Source organism: Astatotilapia calliptera, chromosome 16, assembly GCF_964374335.1.
Source record: "Astatotilapia calliptera chromosome 16, fAstCal68.1, whole genome shotgun sequence".
NCBI classification, from domain to species: Eukaryota; Metazoa; Chordata; class Actinopteri; order Cichliformes; family Cichlidae; genus Astatotilapia; species Astatotilapia calliptera.
The window spans coordinates 618-20,151 of record NC_137437.1 but is presented as its reverse complement, the minus strand read 5'-3'; the positions used below and the strand labels follow the sequence as shown (position 1 = coordinate 20,151).

Here is a 19,534-nt window from a genome sequence, read left to right as displayed (position 1 = left end):
GTGTATCAGTTCAGCTACAATTGTGATTATCTCAGCGACATATTTTCAAGGCACGAAATAAAGAGTTCTTTCATTAGTGAATTCTGAAACAAACCATCTGGCCTTCAACAGGCGTCTCCTAAAAGATTAAGAAACTAATGTAGCTGAGGGAGTGATCTCTGTGGTATTTCAACCTTGTACCAGCCTGTGATTCTCACACATCAATTCTTGGGTCAAAGAGAACAATAACTAAAACAAAGGGGCCTTATTGAATGACAAAGTTTTCCTGCATAATGTCACTATAAAACAATATCCAGTAAATGCTCCCATGGTACTAAAATACCTAACAGTTCCCCTCTTTTATTATTTTTTTAAAATAATAACTCAAATAGAAAGGAAAAATCACAAATGTAATAACATAATATAAAAAGCAAATCATAAAATGTAATAGTTCACAGCCTAATGTTCAATATACACACCAGGATCATCATTGGTAACATCTGGCACATCCTCAGGATCAATTTGTGCTAATTGCAAATACATTGAAGTAGCTGTACTAGGTGGGTGTCTTGCCAAGTGGAGCATGAGGTATTGTCAGCAAAATGTGGCTTGTAGAAATGTGAACAGGGTTGCAGTTTACAATACAAAATAGTAAATAAAAATCCTAAGGTTAATGCAGTAGATATGATTAATAATCTAAATATATAAAAAAACACAGTTCTTCAGTCGTCTCCTGGCCTGGTCCCAGGTTCGAGAGACCTAAGCGTCGTGTGATGACAATGGGCATTTCATTTTTTCCATTATCAGGATGAAACGAGTCTAGCTTTATCAGGTTAGACATTGTGTGGTACTCTAGGCTTTCTGTTCCTGCTGGATGTTCGAGTACCTTGTTGTTGTTCAGGTGGGGGATCAAAGGGCTTTCTGAGTCTTGGCTCTTTCAGGCGTTGTGTGTTAATCAGTGATTGTGCGTGTGTAGGTGTATTGAATCCGGGCGCTGGCTCGCCTGAGTCGTCATCTACTTGATCCGACGCCTTAGGTGGTTTGGTGGGGCTGGTCTTAACCCTGCTGGCATGAATCCACTGAGGTTGTCCGTCTGTTAGGATGCTGGTTCTCGTCACTGCAAGTACAGTCTGGGGGCTGGAACACGCGGCCTCCCTGAGTGCCCTTGGTTTTAGCGACTTCACCAACACCGCATCTCCTGGTTTCCACGGATGGGTTGGATCTGTGGAAGGGAGAGGCTGAGAGAGACAAACTTTCTGATAGTTATTATTCAGTGTTTCTACCAGGTTATGAACATAGTCAGACAATGCAGTGTCTATGTCCCCTTCCAATAGCGGTGCCCCTCTGGAGGCTGACCATGGTGTTGGAAACGGTCTTCCCATGATTATTTCAAATGGAGATAATTTGGTTGCTGCGGATGGAGTCATTCTAATCTCGCAGAGGATTTGAGGAAGTAGTTTGATCCAGGTCATTCCTGTTTCTATCATTGCTTTAGTCAGGCGATTTTTTATGGTCCTATTCATTCTTTCTACAACTCCTGAACTCTGAGGATGGTATGGCACATGATATTTCCAGTCTATTCCTAGAGTTTTAGCACACTTTTGAATTACTTCTGATGTGAATGAAGGTCCTCTATCACTGTTAATTTGGTGAGGTATTCCAAATCTGGGTATTATTTCATTGCACAACTTTTGACAGACTACTTCTGCAGTTTCTTTTGATGTTGGATAAGCTTCTACCCATTTACTAAATTGGTCCACTATTACCAGTAAGTACTTGATGCTTCCTTGTGCTGGCATGTGTGTAAAATCAATTTGTAATGTATGAAATGGGAAATCTGGTTGTGGTAAATGCTGATGTTTTGCTTTTGAGCTACCTACATTAGTTCGTGCACATGTTAGACAGGTTGCTAATATGCGTTTTACTGCGTGTCATGTTTTCTCGATTACAAATCTTGATTTTATTGCTCCTATTACCCCTCTTTGTCCGACATGACTCACACCGTGAAAATGGCGGACAAGGATTGGCAGTAGTGAAGATGGGAGGGCAATCAAACCCTCAAGGTTTTTGTATAAGCCGTCTCTGTTATCTAAGGTACAATCATTACTTTCCCAGTAAGTGTAATCTAAGGCAGAGGCTTGCTCTTGTATGAATTTTAGGTCAACATTTGTTTCTAAATAGTCTGGGAGTGCGACAAGTGGCAGCTGTAAAGGCAAAGATAATACTTCCTTTCTGGGTGGTTGCTGTGAGGCAGCAGCTGCTTTCGCGGTTACGTCTGCTAGAGCATTTCCCACTGCTTCGTCTGTGTCAGCCGTGCTGTGCCCCTTCGTTTTAACAACTGCAATTGCCGATGGCAGCTGTATAGCCTGCAAAAGTCTTTGAACAAGATCAGAATTAGCGATCGATTTTCCATCAGCAGATGTGAAGCCTCTCTGTCTCCACAATGTGCCAAAGTCATGCACCACACCGAATGCATAACGGCTATCAGTGTAAATTGTTACCCGCTTATCCACATGTAACTCACAGGTGCGTATTAAAGCCATGAGCTCTGCTTTTTGTGCTGAGTGAAATGGTAATGAGTGAGCCTCTAGTATGATGTCAGGCAATGTCACCACCGAATAGCCACAAAGAAATGAGTTGTCATTTGGTTTTGAACAGAACCCGTCCACATAAACAATGACTGAGTCTGGTATTGGTGTCTGCTCTAAGTCTGGGCGTGGTGCTGTGGATTCCTGTATACGTGTCATACAATCATGATCGTCAGGGTCGTCTGAACCATCCTGTCGGTCAGAGGAACACAGCATACGAATGAGTAAGTGTGCTGGCGAATTGGGTGTGCTGTTTGCTTTTATAGTGAGATTTGCTGTTGAAGTCAGTGTAGCTTCATAACCTGAGCGACGTACATATGTTGTGTAGTTATGTTTGCTAGAATGGTCGTGACCTGGTGATTGGTGTGTAGAATAGTGTCATGTGAGAGTGTGAGCTTCTCGCAGTCCCTTATCATGATAGAGCAAGCTGCTACTGCTCTCAGGCAGGCCGGCATCCCCTGAACTACTGCTGGCAGCACCTTTGAGTAGAAGGCTACTGGACAGTAGCCACAGCCATGCTCTTGGGCCAATACACCTGCACAGGTTGTGCCGTTCTCTGTGACGTACAGGTGGAACGGTAAGTGGTAGTCAGGCAGACCCAAACAAGGGGCAGAGGTCAGCGCTCCCTGTAATGCATTGAAAGAGGCAGTCATTTCTGTTGACCACAGTATTCGAGGAGGCTTGTCTTTTTTGCAGCATTCACGCAGAATGTGGTCATGAAAAGAACAGTCTGGTATCCACTGTCTGCAATAGTTCACCATGCCTAGGAAAGACAGCATTTCCTTCTGTGTAGTGGGCTTAGGGACAGAGGTCACAGCTTTGACCCTGTCTGTAGTCATGGAACGTTGTCCGTGAGACAGTGTAAATCCCAAATATTGAACAGAAGTCTGACAGTACTGCATTTTCTTTGCTGATGCTTTGTGGCCAGTCTGTTGGAGGTGCTGGAGTAGCATATGTGTGGCAGTTTGACATAGTTTTTCACTTTCAGCACAGAGGAGGAGATCATCCACGTACTGGATCAAGGTACAGCCCTCTGGAGGAATGAAGCCGTCCAGGGTAGCACGTACCACCATTGAGAAAGCCGCAGGGCTGTCTACCATGCCTTGGGGTAAGCGAGTCCATGTGTACTGCTTATCTCTATGTGTAAAAGCAAATATCGGCTGTGTGTCCTCATGCACAGGTACTGAGAAAAAGGCGGAGCACAAATCCACCACAGTAAAATGTGTGGCTGTTGCTGGAATAGATGTCAGTATGCTGGGAACATCTGGGACAAGAGGTGGCAGAGGCATAATGACTGCATTAATTTGCCTTAAGTCTTGTGTGAAACGCCATACGCCAGGTTTGTTAGGCTTTGGCACAGGATTGACAGGAGTGTTATATGGAGATACTGTGGGCTTTATTACTCCAGCTGTCAATAAATCTCCTATGATGATGTCTAAGGCTGCGGCTTTTTCAGCGGAAATGGGATATTGCTTGACATATACCGGCTTGTTGTTTTTCAGCTGAGCATGATAAGGTGTACAGTCGATAAATCCTACATCATTCTCACCTCTTGACCATAATGTCATGTTTTGATATTCAGCTGGCAATGTGACAGCAAAGATAGTACAGTGTATGGGGTAGGTTAGATCTATGTGTCGACATGGTGCAGTAATGTCATAGCCTATGTCTGAGTTATGCGACAAAACCACTGTTTGGCCTTCACTGGTGTGAGCAGTTATCATGTTGTTGAACAGTGTGAGAGAAACAAATATGTGGCTTCCAGGCATGGGGTTACCTGGTAGTGGTGTCTGTACACGTGTTTGGCACAGTGTGTGACGTGGGGTACCAGTCAGATGGATATTGAGTTCATTCTCTGCTGAGGCGTCCAGCTGACACAGAGGCTGTTCCTTCTCCATGGTGTCGGTGCATAGGGCAGAGAAAACATAGCTGTTATCAGTGTCTGCAAACATTTCACCCTTTGTGTTAAATGAAATACACAAGTTCATTTTTGCCATTAAATCTCTGCCTAATAGATTCACAGGCGAGTTTGGAATAATTATGAATGGATGATATGTAATTTCGTCTGGTTTTGGGCCCCAGCGTGTTTTTAGAGAATGAGTTTTGGGGCATTGCACTAGAGTTCCGTTTATTCCCATGGTGTTGATGCACACAGAGGAAACAGGCCCACTATAGAATTTTCCAGACAGTGAACTTTTAGTGGCTCCACTGTCAACTAAAAAGGAATAAATCTTTTCACCTATTTCTATATCTAACGTGGGCAAGCTTTCTGTGTTACGGGACAATTGCAAATGCAGCATCGTGTGTAGTGCTTCACACTGTCCCTCGTCTTCACCTGGGCCTCCCTATTGTCGGTCCAGTCTTTCGTTATCATATGGGTGGGGATTAAAATGTGGATTATAAGGTTGCTGCCTAAGTGCAAAAGGGCCATTATTTTGATGTGATTCCTGTCTGCGTTGCCAGTTACCTTGTCTGGAAGAGCTCTGCTGACGCCTAGTGGCAGGAGCTGGTCCTGTGTTTTGTGGTTGAGACCTACGTGCTGCTGATTTGCATTCCCTCCTCCAGTGTCCTATTTTTCCACAATAAAAACATGCGTCTCCACTCCTATCTCTCCTTCTGAAATCTCCCTGCTGCGCTTGTTGAGGGGGCGGGGCCCCTGCATACATCATTTTTTCACTTTCCTCTGAGCCTTCAACATCAAAATTCAACATCATCTTAACACTTTTAGCCTTCGTGCTGTTGGGGAAAAGATCTGCACCAGCTTTTGTTTTGACAAGTGTGATAAAGTTCTTTATCTTCATGTCATAGAGATTATCAGTGGCAGTCAGCTTCAATAGTTGTGAACATTCTGGATGAATATTGTTTAAGAATGTTGTTATGAAAATCTGATCATTTCCTCCTTCAGGCGTGCATGCCTCATTAGTCCAGCAGTGTGTGAAACGTTTGATTTTATCTCTAGACATTGTGAGCAGAAATTTCTTTAGATTTTGAAAAAAGGCTGTGATTTTGTCATCGTTTATCCACAAAAACGAGGTGGTGTTGGCTGCTTGGTCATCTTTAGGGTCTAGTTCCTCTACTTCTTCAATAAGCTGAGATTCAGTCACACCTGGAATTCGTTGACATAATATATATCTATAATCAGGCCCACCCAAGTGGTGGTATCTGGTTTTACAGTTAATTTTGATTTTTTATCGGACCCGTCTAAGGTCTTTGAATTATTCTGACCCATGGTCAGTGATTTCCAGAGGGGTTTAGACGCTTGAAGGATTTAAGTTAGTTTTTATTTTGCTGTGGCACACCTGAGGTTACTTGATTTTTTGCTAGCAATTTTATCTTTTTAGTGAGCAACTTCTCACTTTTTAACGAGCAACTTCTCGTTTTATGACCCCAGGCAACTTCCTGTGTCCTTTCTGCTGGTGAGCAACTTCTTAGTTTATGACAACAGGCAACTTCCTGTGTCCTTTCTGCTTTAATTTACAAAACAACAGGCAACTTCCTGTGTTTCTATGTGGGCCACTAAAGAAGGCTCCTCAGTGTATCCCACTTGTTACTATGTGGGCCACTGAAGAAGGCCTCGTCAGCGTATCCCGTTTCTATGTGGATCACTGAGAAAGGCATAACACAGTCTTATAAAATAAAAGACGAGTGCCTACCTTCGTCAGGATCCCACTTCTGACACCAAAATTGAAAGAAACGGCTTCCAGGGCCTAATCCGTGGATCGGCTTCCTCCGAGGCGTGGACGTCTATCAGCAGAGAATGTACCTTAGTCTGTAACACAGTCAAATATATTCTCAAGTAATATTCAAGCATGCCATTCAGCGTGTTAGTACGAGCTCGGGAGCAGCTTGGGAGAACAAGAAAACAGAGACTGCTTCAGGTTGTCTTCCCAAATTGACTCAACTTTATTCACAAGTACAACAGTTTATATAGAGGGACAAATTCATGAGTCAGCAGATTCTCAGTTTAAACCAGTACAGACCAAGATAAGGGAGCGTCTTTCTGCCCTTGGGTGAAGAAGCATCCTTTGTATAGTGTATCAGTTCAGCTACAATTGTGATTATCTCAGCGACATATTTTCAAGGCACGAAATAAAGAGTTCTTTCATTAGTGAATTCTGAAACAAACCATCTGGCCTTCAACAGGCGTCTCCTAAAAGATTAAGAAACTAATGTAGCTGAGGGAGTGATCTCTGTGGTATTTCAACCTTGTACCAGCCTGTGATTCTCACACATCAATTCTTGGGTCAAAGAGAAAAATAACTAAAACAAAGGGGCCTTATTGAATGACAGAGTTTTCCTGCATAATGTCACTATAAAACAATATCCAGTAAATGCTCCCATGGTACTAAAATACCTAACAATCACGTATATCAGGACATCTCTTCTGAACCAAGACGAAGTGGTGCTACAAAGGAATTATTTCTTTAGGAGAGCATTTAATAGCAGTCTGGCCTGCAACAAAATGCACCGCTAAAAATACAGTTTCTGCTTGTCCCAGAATTTATTAATTTTGAGAGTGAAGTTGTAGGACTGATGCTGGTTAGTGGTGTAGGTTTCATGGATGTGACACCTTGTGTAAAATGACGACCAGAGCATATTATTAAATCAGTTCACTGTAGTTAGGCAGAGGTGTCTTAAAAAGTACCACCTTATACAAAACAAATGAAGGTCCAGTATAAGAAAGAATAAGAAGAGAAAAAAAGCAACATCCTGCTAAATGAAGTCATTTTTAAACATTACTCTAAATGTAGCCATTAGTTTTTGTTGCTGGCCATACAAAAATAAGTATACTTCAATTATATTTCCCAAGTATATCTTACCTAGTACGTATACTAATAATGCTTCTTGGGACTATATTGGCCCCCGTTTTAGTACATAACAGTATTCTTGAAATTAACTTTTAGATGTACTTTTTGTTCACCATAATTGTACTAGCATAATGTCATAATGTCTACAAGAGTATAATTAAATATACTCGACTCTATCACAATACTAACCTTACAAGTATACTATTAATTAATAGTATTACTAATGTTTCACATTGTTTGACTAAACAAATGCATTTATTAATATATGAGGTTCCATTCAGTTCAAGGAATTAAATTTTAGTGTGGCTGCAACTTACTCCTTAAGTTAAAAATTATGCTGTATATTGTAGTTTATATGTTATACTGCTTTCACAGTGAATCACATTTTATAGTAATACACTCTGAATGAGGATTTTTTTTTCTCAAAGATATTTTTATTGAGTTGAAGCAACAAAGAAAAGCAAATACACGCAGAATTGTCAAACGCCAAACAAGCAAGTTTCACAGTGACTGTTAAAACTGAAATATCAGAATACAGATTAATGACACACTCACATGTCTTATAGTTGCTTCCAGCAGTTTATCCCCTACCCACAACACTTAGAACCCCTATCCCTCAGACCAGGAAGGAAAAAACCCAACAAACAAAGCAAGAAAAAAGAAGCAAACAAATAAAAACAACTGAATGAGGATTTAAGTAATTACTCTTAGATCTACAGTAGAAAACAACAGAAATCCGGATGGTGTAATAGTATAATCTCAGTAACATCACCAATTGTTACATTTGCTGTATTTTACAGCTGTTTCCATGAGTACGGTGAGTTACCGTAAAAATAGTGTAATCTCATGGAATTTTCCCACAATTACATGCAAATTACAGTACTAAACTGCTAACATCCTTTAGAGTTTTTTACTGTTGATTTTGCAGTACTAAGCTATGGAAATTACTGCAAAGGCTAACAGTGTTCATGTTTTGAATCGGGTAATTTCATGGTGAGAAATGTCTTTGACAAAAAAATGCAGGATTAATTAATAGCTGTATATGACTGCTAGGTTAGGACGTGGTTAGGTGCAAATACTTAAGAGAGAGAGATTTTGCTCTATTAATATTTAATGGAAATCTTTTTCTTCATAAGATTGTGGGCAAAGTCAATAAATTGTCTCCTGGCTTTCAGGTCCCCTTGAACCAAATTTACAGTTTTTGCAATTAAGAAAAGAAAAAAAGATTTAAGGTGAAACAAATTTTTTCAATTCATGGAATGATGACATTATCACTCATTCCATATTGTTCCTAAAGTTTGCAGTCTTTTTTTTAGTTAAAAGTTAAAGCAGAGCTTGTTTTTTTAGCTTCTTTGATAATGTAACTCTGCATATGTGTACATGCATGTGCACTGATGTGTGCATGGGGGGTGATTTAACATTACAGTCCCTTGAAATAGCATTCATAGTCCTTGAACTTGTGCACATTTTGTCACCTTACAACCACAAACAAAATATGTTTTTATTGACAGTTTCAATGGTAGATTAACACAAAGTAGCACATAATTGTGAAGTGGCATGAAAATAATACATGGTTGTCAAAATTCTAAGCAAATGAAATTTGGAAAAGTGTGTCATTCTTTTCTATTCACCCCCTGCTCTTCATAGAGCCACATTTTGCTCCAGTTACACCTGCAGGTCTTTTGGAGTACGTCTCTACCAGCTTTGCACATCTAGAGACTGAATTATTTGCCCATTCTTCACTGTAAAACAGCTCAAACTTAGACAGATTGGATGGAAAGCGTCTCTGAGTCTGTATGACTATGTTTACTGTTTTGTCTATTTCAAACAGATGCCTGTCCTCACCTCTGCAGTGCTGCCGTCTCCTCTAACCCGGCATGTTTCTAAGGTATGTTTTCTTTCTTTTGGATGTTGTTCTTGTGGTTTTTCTTCAGAGATGAGGTTTGCAGTGTCTGTGTGGTGCAGCCGGTCTAGTCTAGGGGTAATGTCAGAGATTGAAACTTTACTGATAAATTGTCCAACTAAAAAAATACCGGGGTCCACAAATGTCATGTGACAACTAGGGATGGGTACCGGTATCCGGTGCCGTTATGGTACCGGTTCTGACATAAACGGTAGTAAACAGACCGAAAAGCAGCGCACATTTCGGTGCTTTATTTCGGTGCTTTTTTTCCCCTGAGATATCATACACTTTGGATTCTAGCCAATCATTTTACCTTTCCGAGGATAGTAGGCGGGCCCAGGTACGTACGTTCTTTTAGAGCAGAGCTACAGATTAAAAATGCCCAAGGCGAAGCGGTCAAAGTCTGGCTGTATTTCACAGCAAAAGATGCAAACTCAGCAGCCTGCAACAAGTGCTTTAAGGTGATACTGTGCAAAGGAGGTAACATCTCGAATCTGACGACGAACCTGGCGACGCATAGCGTTTTTTTAAAAGCCGAGAAATGCACCATATTTGATAGCTTGCTGCAAGACCTCACACCAAGCACATCTACTGCGGCTGTGGTGCCTGTTATCAGACCCGGAGTTAGCAACATCCCCCAAGAACCCGAAGACGAGAGTCCTGGCCCCTAGCCCTGCCAGTGTAGCGGAAATGATGACGGATGATGATGCAGCAGCAGCCGTTCTTCTCTGGGCGAGGAGCTTAATGTTGTTCGTGTGTAATTTACGTTGAGTAGGCTAACCACGTTATTACATTAATGCATGTAAGGTGAAGTAGCAAACACCGTCGTAGTTACATGCAGCTGTCTTCTTGTTTGATGGCAGATGCTCCCTTCATCCTGGCCAAAAAAGCTAAAATGACAAAAGAAAAAGTGGAAAACAGCTAAACATGAGAGGTTTTTGGACAAAGTTTGTGTTTTTTTACTATTGCAAAAACGGTAATTAGATTACTGTTACTTTCCCGTAGGAACGCTGCGTTACTGCGTTACTAAAACCGTGATTTTTTTTTTTGTGAGAATGTCTCATGACAGTGACGTAAGCGAGTGCCACATTTGTGACAACAGCTGCGTGCAGATCAACAATGGATCATATATCGAGTGCGGGAGAGAGTATGAGCATTTTCCTTTACTTTCTATGAAACAACAATTCCCACCAAGGCTTTTCAGTGTGAAATTTAGTGTATAGAAAATACCTGTGCCAGGTTGTCTCCATCTAGTGGTGAACATGGCCTCACCACTACATCAAGTGAGCTTTTCACTGTGCACAGTGACACAAAAGTCATTTAACAATTTTAAAAAAAGCAATGTTACAGATTCAGTAAGAACTGAAGTTTATCATAATCCTTCAAGTTTCACTCAGTAACAGCAGCTTTTTAATATTATTGACTATATTTTAGAGTCACATTTATATGAAATGTCAAACAATCACAGAGTGACACTGAACTAAACAATCAATGCCATGTGAGTTGTTCTTGTTTGTTCTTTATCTCAGATTTATTGTAAGCAGCGGGAGTAGAAGCTAAAGAAAAATAGTAAAGATATGAATGAATCTCTGCTCTTACAGCTTTTATTGTGCCATAATGTCTGCTTTGAAACTGTCCTCTTGCTCGTCTCTTGGATGCTCACCTCTTCTTCACCTGTTCCTTTGACCAAACTGCTGCACTCTCGTTCTCTGCTCTCGCCTCCTCTTCTGGTTATAATTAGGATGCAGTCAGCATGTGCCAAACAAACTCCCCCCAAATCGATCATGTTTGATATGATGATGACGTTTTTAACATCTTATTTATGCACTTGTTGGGTGGGAAAGAGTAAACAAAGATGGGGCATAGAAGCAGAACTGAGTCCTACGTGTGGAGGGACAGTAACTGTGTGTGTATATGTAAGCATTTAAACACTGCAGAGAGTCAAATTAACAGTAACACTATTTTGTCTAAGTCCGCCATTGTAGAAATTCATTTAACCGAAACAATAACATGGCGCACAATGTGACAATAAACGTATAAAACACAAATTCTTACCTAGCAGGAGAATAAATAATCAGTATTTTAAGGCTACTGCATGTATAGATGTCACTGCTTGCTCACATAAGCTAGCTCTGAGACCCGCCAGAGTTTACGCCACAGTTGACTGTCGCGAAAGAGTCGTAAATCACCGGCATTGTAAAACTTAAAATGATTCCAGGGCATGTTATAAAACACCCAATAGATGTACTGGATATTAAACGGTATCAAATGACTAAATGAACACAGGGTTACAATTACATGCTCACATCGTCACATCGAGAGTTTATTCATTAATCATCAGAGTTCAACAATGTTACATCCAGTTGAAAACAGCTTCACTAACGCCAGCAAAACAGGCTAACAGTATATAGGAGCACAAAACCAGCCGTGCTTATCAACAGCTCGACATATCCTCAACAACTCACCTCAGTATGTGTAACCCGTTCATGTGTTACGCCTGTTGTTCTTGCGTTGTGTTCTGGCGTGAAAGTAGGAGGCAGGAGACAGTACTGGGTCTTTGGCTCTTTACTGCACATCTGCAACACAGAAATATGTGTCTGATCTGTGTGTGTCACGCGACTGCCAGTACACCTCTCCTCCGGCCATGCTGAAAGCAGCTGTGTCTGCAGCTTCATTAACACTACAATAATATAATGAATCAAATACAACAAATTGTTTTAAAACATTAACTTAAGCTCTCAAAAACAAAAAGCACAAAATAAATAATATGTCACTGAAAAAAACATCAAAAACAACTTATAAGAACAATAAACAAAATAATTCAAAAACAAATAAACAGTCAGATAAATACAATTCAATAACCAGGACCCAATATTCTGGTACTTATAGTTCAAACATTATACTTCAGTACAATTATATTAATAACCGCCATCTAACAGGCAGTACAACACTGTACTTATAAAAACAATGAATGAAAGACAGCATCTCCAAAACATAAGAACATCTCCATACCTGCAACACAGAAATATGTGTCTGATCTGTGTGTGTCACGCGACTGCCAGTACACCTCTCCTGACGAAGGAAAAAAGAGTGCATGCTGTTAAAAAAAGACTGCCGCGAGTAGCCGCTAGCAATCAGGCTAACTTAGCATGCTAGCATTTTAGCTGCGTTCTCGGCTAAAACTCATAAGCGTATATTAGTGAACTCCGCCCTCCACAAAACTTATCCCGAATGAGTCTCTTAATGACAAACAAAAACGCGGCGGTTTGGCTGTATTCACATTGCAGCTTGGGATCTGAACAAACTTTAATTAGCTGAGAGCAACGTGGCAGTGACTTACCTCCGGCCATGCTGAAAGGAGCTGTGACCGGGGCACACATGCACGCGCCTACGTTACCACGCAGCGCACACACACATGAACGCACTATACACATATGCAGCATATTTATTTTACTTGGTTTTAGAGTTGGAGTATTTACATATTGATCTGAAATATTTTGCTGCTGAGCAGCAGAGCTCCAAAGCGTCCCCCTGTAACCATGGTTACGCAGATGCTTTCCGACTGTCACGTCACCGAGGAGAACCTGTTTCAAATGTATACCTGGATCAACCTGCAATCAGTTTGAAAAGTTTTCTGCTGAGATCCGCAGCTCGACTTCCTGGCACCCCGGGATAAGATGAGTTGCTGTGTTTTTCACGGAGAAAAAATAACGTCAGTGTTAGATGAAAAAAAAAAAGATGCAAGCAGAAGAGGACAGCAGATTGAGAAGAGATTTATTCAAACGGTAAGGAGCTTCTAACAAGTGATATCTGATAAGCTTAAAACTTAAATCTTAAATCTAATGTCCAGATTCATGCTAAACTTTTCTGATTACTCCGTGTATCTGCACCGTTAGACTTTTCATCGCCACTTTACGGTAACATACTGGCGTCACTGCTGCCAGCGTCATATCGTGACGCCGTGTTACGGTAGCTTACCTTTCTGCAGGATGATACCGTTTTTTGCTGGTGTGGTATAATACTCTTGGACAAATTATGGTAACGCACCGTAGCCTTTTTTACGGTATCTCACTGGCGACAGTTATGTCAGTGAGATACCGTTATGTCGTTATGTCGTAAATTACGTCAACAAAGTAACATCATACTGTGATTAATAAATTGGTATACTACCGTTTATTCACGGTATGTCACTGTAAGCCCGCTGCAAGGTAATAAACTGCAATATATTAACCAGTAACTTACCGTTATCACGCATCATCAGTACCAAAAATATTCATCTCTGCTAGAGGACACCGTGTCCTAACAGGCGGTCATTTACTCTTTTAAAAGGTCGTAATTTACCGTAATTTCAGTAAACAGTAACATACTGTAAGAGACTGGAGGGTTCCAAAAAAATTGGATGGATGGACACACACACATACACACACACACACACACACACACACACACACACACACACACACACACACACACACACACAAAATATAATTCATGTGCTTTACACCACTTTATTTCAATTCTGATTCTTCCCTGCTGAAATACACATTTCCAAAATCAAAAACTGAAAAGAACTGAAAACATATTTTTATTGAGGAAGCACTTGTTTTTACTAAACCATGTAATCCATTATTTTCTCAGATGGTTGTACAAACAGTAACAATATTATGTCATATCCATATCATGGCAGACAACACATGCTCAAGTGTTGGGTTTCCTTACTTATATTTTGTAGGGTCTCAAACCTACAATGTGAAGTGCCTTGGCATTCATTTTGTTGGCACCATACAAACAAACTGAATTGTAATGGATATAATATCAAGCCCCACACGTCTGCCTTTATATACACTTTGTCCAAAATACTGGCTCACACGACCAAATCATTGCACAAAACAGGGTCCACAAGGACATGGATGAGCGTGTGTGGTGTGAAGGAACTTGACTGACCTGCACTGAACCCTGATCTTGCTTTGTGGACTGAGTTCATTGATTTGTAGGGTGAGCCAATACATGTGACAATTAAAGTGTAAGTAGCTGAAATAATTTTTAACAAACGGGTAAAAGAAGGTTAGCACTGTTGCCACACAGCAAGAAGGTCCTGAGTTCAATTCCACCATCAGGTCTTTCTGTGTGGAGTTTGCATGTTCTCCCCGTGTTTGCGTGGGTTCTCTCCGGGTACTCCGGCTTCCTCCCACCGTCCAAAGACATGCAGCTTGTGGGGATAGGTTAATTGGATAATCCAAATTGCCACTAGGTGTGAATGTGCGAGTGAATGTGAGTGTGAATGGTTGTCTGTCCCTGTGTGTTGGCCCTGCGACAGACTGGCGACCTGTCCAGGGTGTACCCCGCCTTTCGCCCTATGACAGCTGGGATAGGCTCCAGCGCCCCCCGCGACCCTGAAAAAGGATAAGCGGAAGTGAATGGATGGATGGATGGGTAAAAGAAGGGAAAAAAATCAAAACTGTTGCACTCAAAAAAACCTATTGGACAGAGACAGCGTCTTGCAAGATGGCGAGAGAGCTTGTCTTCATTGTTGCTCGTCTTGTGTAAATGTCCAGAAAGCATGGGCCATGGATCATCTGTGGAGACATGGGTAACAACACATTGGTCACTTAAATTATACAAGAAATTTACTAATTTCCCTAATTTGAAGTTCTCCACTCAAATTCAGTAAGCCACTGGAGGAAAGTTGTGACATGAGGGTTAATGTGAACAACCTTTCGCTTCACAGTGGTCCCAGTCTTCCTGCTTGTCCCAACCTTGGAGGTACATTTTGTTCCCTCTTCAGGGTTTATCCTTACAAAAAACCTTGCACCCGCTGACTCCTGGTATTCCAGGTTCAATACATAGAATGAACCAAAGAAGACTGACATTGCATCAGCACAGGTGTTCTCTTTGTCCAGCTCAACAATTACACGCCCCTCTGCACTCACCATCCAGCAGGTGGCGGTCATTGAACTTTGTCCTTAAATGTATAGGGGCAACATGTTGTCATTATGCAACATAAAATAATTTCAATACTTCACTTCTTCACACTGTCTAGATAGTCATAAAGCAAATAGCTACGTACAGTTAATTATTAATGGCCTTGTGTACATAGGTCCATTTTAACATATTATAATTGTATATAATTGGGAATTATTCTGCACATTAAACACACCTAACAAAGAGTCAGCCCAGTTAAAGTACCGGAGGTGAATCAACTGTATGGTTATTTTGGAGTTTATAGTTTGTGCTGCTGTTAAACTTTACAGTATTGACTTCAGTATTTCTGCTGTTGGTGTAGCTAGACTACTGTTGATCAGTAATATGTAATGTGAAATTTGATATTGTTACTTTGCTGGATTCACTGAGACACATGTCCAACAACCTTGGTTTATAAAGGAAATTACAGAAATTTGAGCTAACAAAACAGAGACTGGATACCTGTGTCCACGAAAAGCTCCTGTGCCAAACAGAAATTTTAATATGGTCTAATCAGCTCTATGTCATAAATGACTTCTTACCAAGCATAATCAGCCTTGGGGTGCTTGGCAGGCTTTTAACATGCAAACTGAACAATATAAATTTGTGTGCACTGAAGCCACAAATTTCGGGGCCTGGGGAGCGGACACCCGCACAAAGGGTGGCCAGGCGGCCCGGTCCGGGTTTTTTCTTCTTTTCTTCTTTCTTTCACGCGCCTGGTGGGCGGTGCCACCCCATCACAAGGGCTGGCAAGGCTTTCGGAGCCTGGGGAGCGGACACCCTCACAAAGGGTGGCCAGGCGGCCCGGTCCGGGTTTTTTCTTCTTTTCTTCTTTCTTTCACGCGCCTGGTGGGCGGTGCCACCCCATCACAAGGGCTGGCAAGGCTTTCGGAGCCTGGGGAGCGGACACCCGCACAAAGGGTGGCCAGGCGGCCCGGTCCGGGTTTTTTCTTCTTTTCTTCTTTCTTTCACGCGCCTGGTGGGCGGTGCCACCCGATCACAAGGGCTGGCAAGGCTTTCGGAGCCTGGGGAGCGAACACCCTCACAAAGGGTGGCCAGGCGGCCCGGTCCGGGTTTTTTCTTCTTTTCTTCTTTCTTTCACGCGCCTGGTGCGCGGTGCCACCCCATCACAAGGGCTGGCAAGGCTTTCGGAGCCTGGGGAGCGGACACCCTCACAAAGGGTGGCCAGGCGGCCCGGTCCGGGTTTTTTCTTCTTTTCTTCTTTCTTTCACACGCCTGGTGGGCGGTGCCACCCGATCACAAGGGCTGGCAAGGCTTTCGGAGCCTGGGGAGCGGACACCCTCACAAAGGGTGGCCAGGCGGCCCGGTCCGGGTTTTTTCTTCTTTTCTTCTTTCTTTCACGCGCCTGGTGGGCGGTGCCACCCCATCACAAGGGCTGGCAAGGCTTTCGGAGCCTGGGGAGCGGACACCCGCACAAAGGGTGGCCAGGCGGCCCGGTCCGGGTTTTTTCTTCTTTTCTTCTTTCTTTCACGCGCCTGGTGGGCGGTGCCACCCGATCACAAGGGCTGGCAAGGCTTTCGGAGCCTGGGGAGCGAACACCCTCACAAAGGGTGGCCAGGCGGCCCGGTCCGGGTTTTTTCTTCTTTTCTTCTTTCTTTCACGCGCCTGGTGCGCGGTGCCACCCCATCACAAGGGCTGGCAAGGCTTTCGGAGCCTGGGGAGCGGACACCCTCACAAAGGGTGGCCAGGCGGCCCGGTCCGGGTTTTTTCTTCTTTTCTTCTTTCTTTCACACGCCTGGTGGGCGGTGCCACCCGATCACAAGGGCTGGCAAGGCTTTCGGAGCCTGGGGAGCGGACACCCGCACAAAGGGTGGCCAGGCGGCCCGGTCCGGGTTTTTTCTTCTTTTCTTCTTTCTTTCACACGCCTGGTGGGCGGTGCCACCCGATCACAAGGGCTGGCAAGGCTTTCGGAGCCTGGGGAGCGGACACCCGCACAAAGGGTGGCCAGGCGGCCCGGTCCGGGTTTTTTCTTCTTTTCTTCTTTCTTTCACACGCCTGGTGGGCGGTGCCACCCGATCACAAGGGCTGGAAAGGCTTTCGTAGCCTGGGGAGCGGACACCCTCACAAAGGGTGGCCAGGCGGCCCGGTCCGGGTTTTTTCTTCTTTTCTTCTTTCTTTCACACGCCTGGTGGGCGGTGCCACCCGATCACAAGGGCTGGCAAGGCTTTCGGAGCCTGGGGAGCGAACACCCGCACAAAGGGTGGCCAGGCGGCCCGGTCCGGGTTTTTTCTTCTTTTCTTCTTTCTTTCACACGCCTGGTGGGCGGTGCCACCCGATCACAAGGGCTGGCAAGGCTTTCGGAGCCTGGGGAGCGGACACCCTCACAAAGGGTGGCCAGACGGCCCGGTCCGGGTTTTTTCTTCTTTTCTTCTTTCTTTCACACGCCTGGTGGGCGGTGCCACCCGATCACAAGGGCTGGCAAGGCTTTCGGAGCCTGGGGAGCGGACACCCGCACAAAGGGTGGCCAGGCGGCCCGGTCCGGGTTTTTTCTTCTTTTCTTCTTTCTTTCACGCGCCTGGTGGGCGGTGCCACCCGATCACAAGGGCTGGCAAGGCTTTCGGAGCCTGGGGAGCGGACACCCTCACAAAGGGTGGCCAGGCGGCCCGGTCCGGGTTTTTTCTTCTTTTCTTCTTTCTTTCAAGCGCCTGGTGGGCGGTGCCACCCCATCACAAGGGCTGGCAAGGCTTTCGGAGCCTGGGGAGCGGACACCCGCACAAAGGGTGGCCAGGCGGCCCGGTCCGGGTTTTTTCTTCTTTTCTTCTTTCTTTCACGCGCCTGGTGGGCGGTGCCACCCGATCACAAGGGCTGGCAAGGCTTTCGGAGCCTGGGGAGCGGACACCCTCACAAAGGGTGGCCAGGCGGCCCGGTCCGGGTTTTTTCTTCTTTTCTTCTTTCTTTCACACGCCTGGTGGGCGGTGCCACCCGATCACAAGGGCTGGCAAGGCTTTCGGAGCCTGGGGAGCGAACACCCGCACAAAGGGTGGCCAGGCGGCCCGGTCCGGGTTTTTTCTTCTTTTCTTCTTTCTTTCACACGCCTGGTGGGCGGTGCCACCCGATCACAAGGGCTGGCAAGGCTTTCGGAGCCTGGGGAGCGGACACCCTCACAAAGGGTGGCCAGGCGGCCCGGTCCGGGTTTTTTCTTCTTTTCTTCTTTCTTTCACACGCCTGGTGGGCGGTGCCACCCGATCACAAGGGCTGGCAAGGCTTTCGGAGCCTGGGGAGAGGACACCCGCACAAAGGGTGGCCAGGCGGCCCGGTCCGGGTTTTTTCTTCTTTTCTTCTTTCTTTCACGCGCCTGGTGGGCGGTGCCACCCGATCACAAGGGTTGGCAAGGCTTTCGGAGCCTGGGGAGCGGACACCCGCACAAAGGGTGGCCAAGCGGCCCGGTCCGGGTTTTTTCTTCTTTTCTTCTTTCTTTCACACGCCTGGTGGGCGGTGCCACCCGATCACAAGGGCTGGCAAGGCTTTCGGAGCCTGGGGAGCGGACACCCTCACAAAGGGTGGCCAGGCGGCCCGGTCCGGGTTTTTTCTTCTTTTCTTCTTTCTTTCACACGCCTGGTGGGCGGTGCCACCCGATCACAAGGGCTGGCAAGGCTTTCGGAGCCTGGGGAGCGAACACCCGCACAAAGGGTGGCCAGGCGGCCCGGTCCGGGTTTTTTCTTCTTTTCTTCTTTCTTTCACACGCCTGGTGGGCGGTGCCACCCGATCACAAGGGCTGGCAAGGCTTTCGGAGCCTGGGGAGCGGACACCCTCACAAAGGGTGGCCAGGCGGCCCGGTCCGGGTTTTTTCTTCTTTTCTTCTTTCTTTCACGCGCCTGGTGGGCGGTGCCACCCGATCACAAGGGCTGGCAAGGCTTTCGGAGCCTGGGGAGCGGACACCCTCACAAAGGGTGGCCAGGCGGCCCGGTCCGGGTTTTTTCTTCTTTTCTTCTTTCTTTCACACGCCTGGTGGGCGGTGCCACCCGATCACAAGGGCTGGCAAGGCTTTCGGAGCCTGGGGAGAGGACACCCGCACAAAGGGTGGCCAGGCGGCCCGGTCCGGGTTTTTTCTTCTTTTCTTCTTCCTTTCACGCGCCTGGTGGGCGGTGCCACCCGATCACAAGGGTTGGCAAGGCTTTCGGAGCCTGGGGAGCGGACACCCGCACAAAGGGTGGCCAGGCGGCCCGGTCCGGGTTTTTTCTTCTTTTCTTCTTTCTTTCACACGCCTGGTGGGCGGTGCCACCCGATCACAAGGGCTGGCAAGGCTTTCGGAGCCTGGGGAGCGGACACCCTCA

General features: G+C 44.9%; 1 long non-coding RNA gene across 12 annotated transcripts; it reads right to left on the bottom strand.

Annotated features, from left to right (window-relative positions):
• Nucleotides 1-269: 269 nt before the first annotated feature.
• On the bottom strand, nucleotides 270-12,688 carry LOC145421008 (uncharacterized). 12 transcript variants are annotated; one of them, XR_013902269.1, is made up of 4 exons: nucleotides 12,291-12,688; nucleotides 10,878-11,958; nucleotides 10,509-10,573; nucleotides 7,788-10,168 (listed from the first exon to the last, which is right to left on the bottom strand). It is a non-coding gene; the product is annotated as an uncharacterized LOC145421008 (long non-coding RNA). The 12 variants fall into 12 exon arrangements; XR_013902263.1 differs by having other exon boundaries at nucleotides 7,788-9,350; nucleotides 10,114-10,168; nucleotides 10,878-12,686; XR_013902264.1 differs by having other exon boundaries at nucleotides 7,788-9,350; nucleotides 10,114-10,168; nucleotides 10,942-12,686.
• Nucleotides 12,689-19,534: the final 6,846 nt, after the last annotated feature.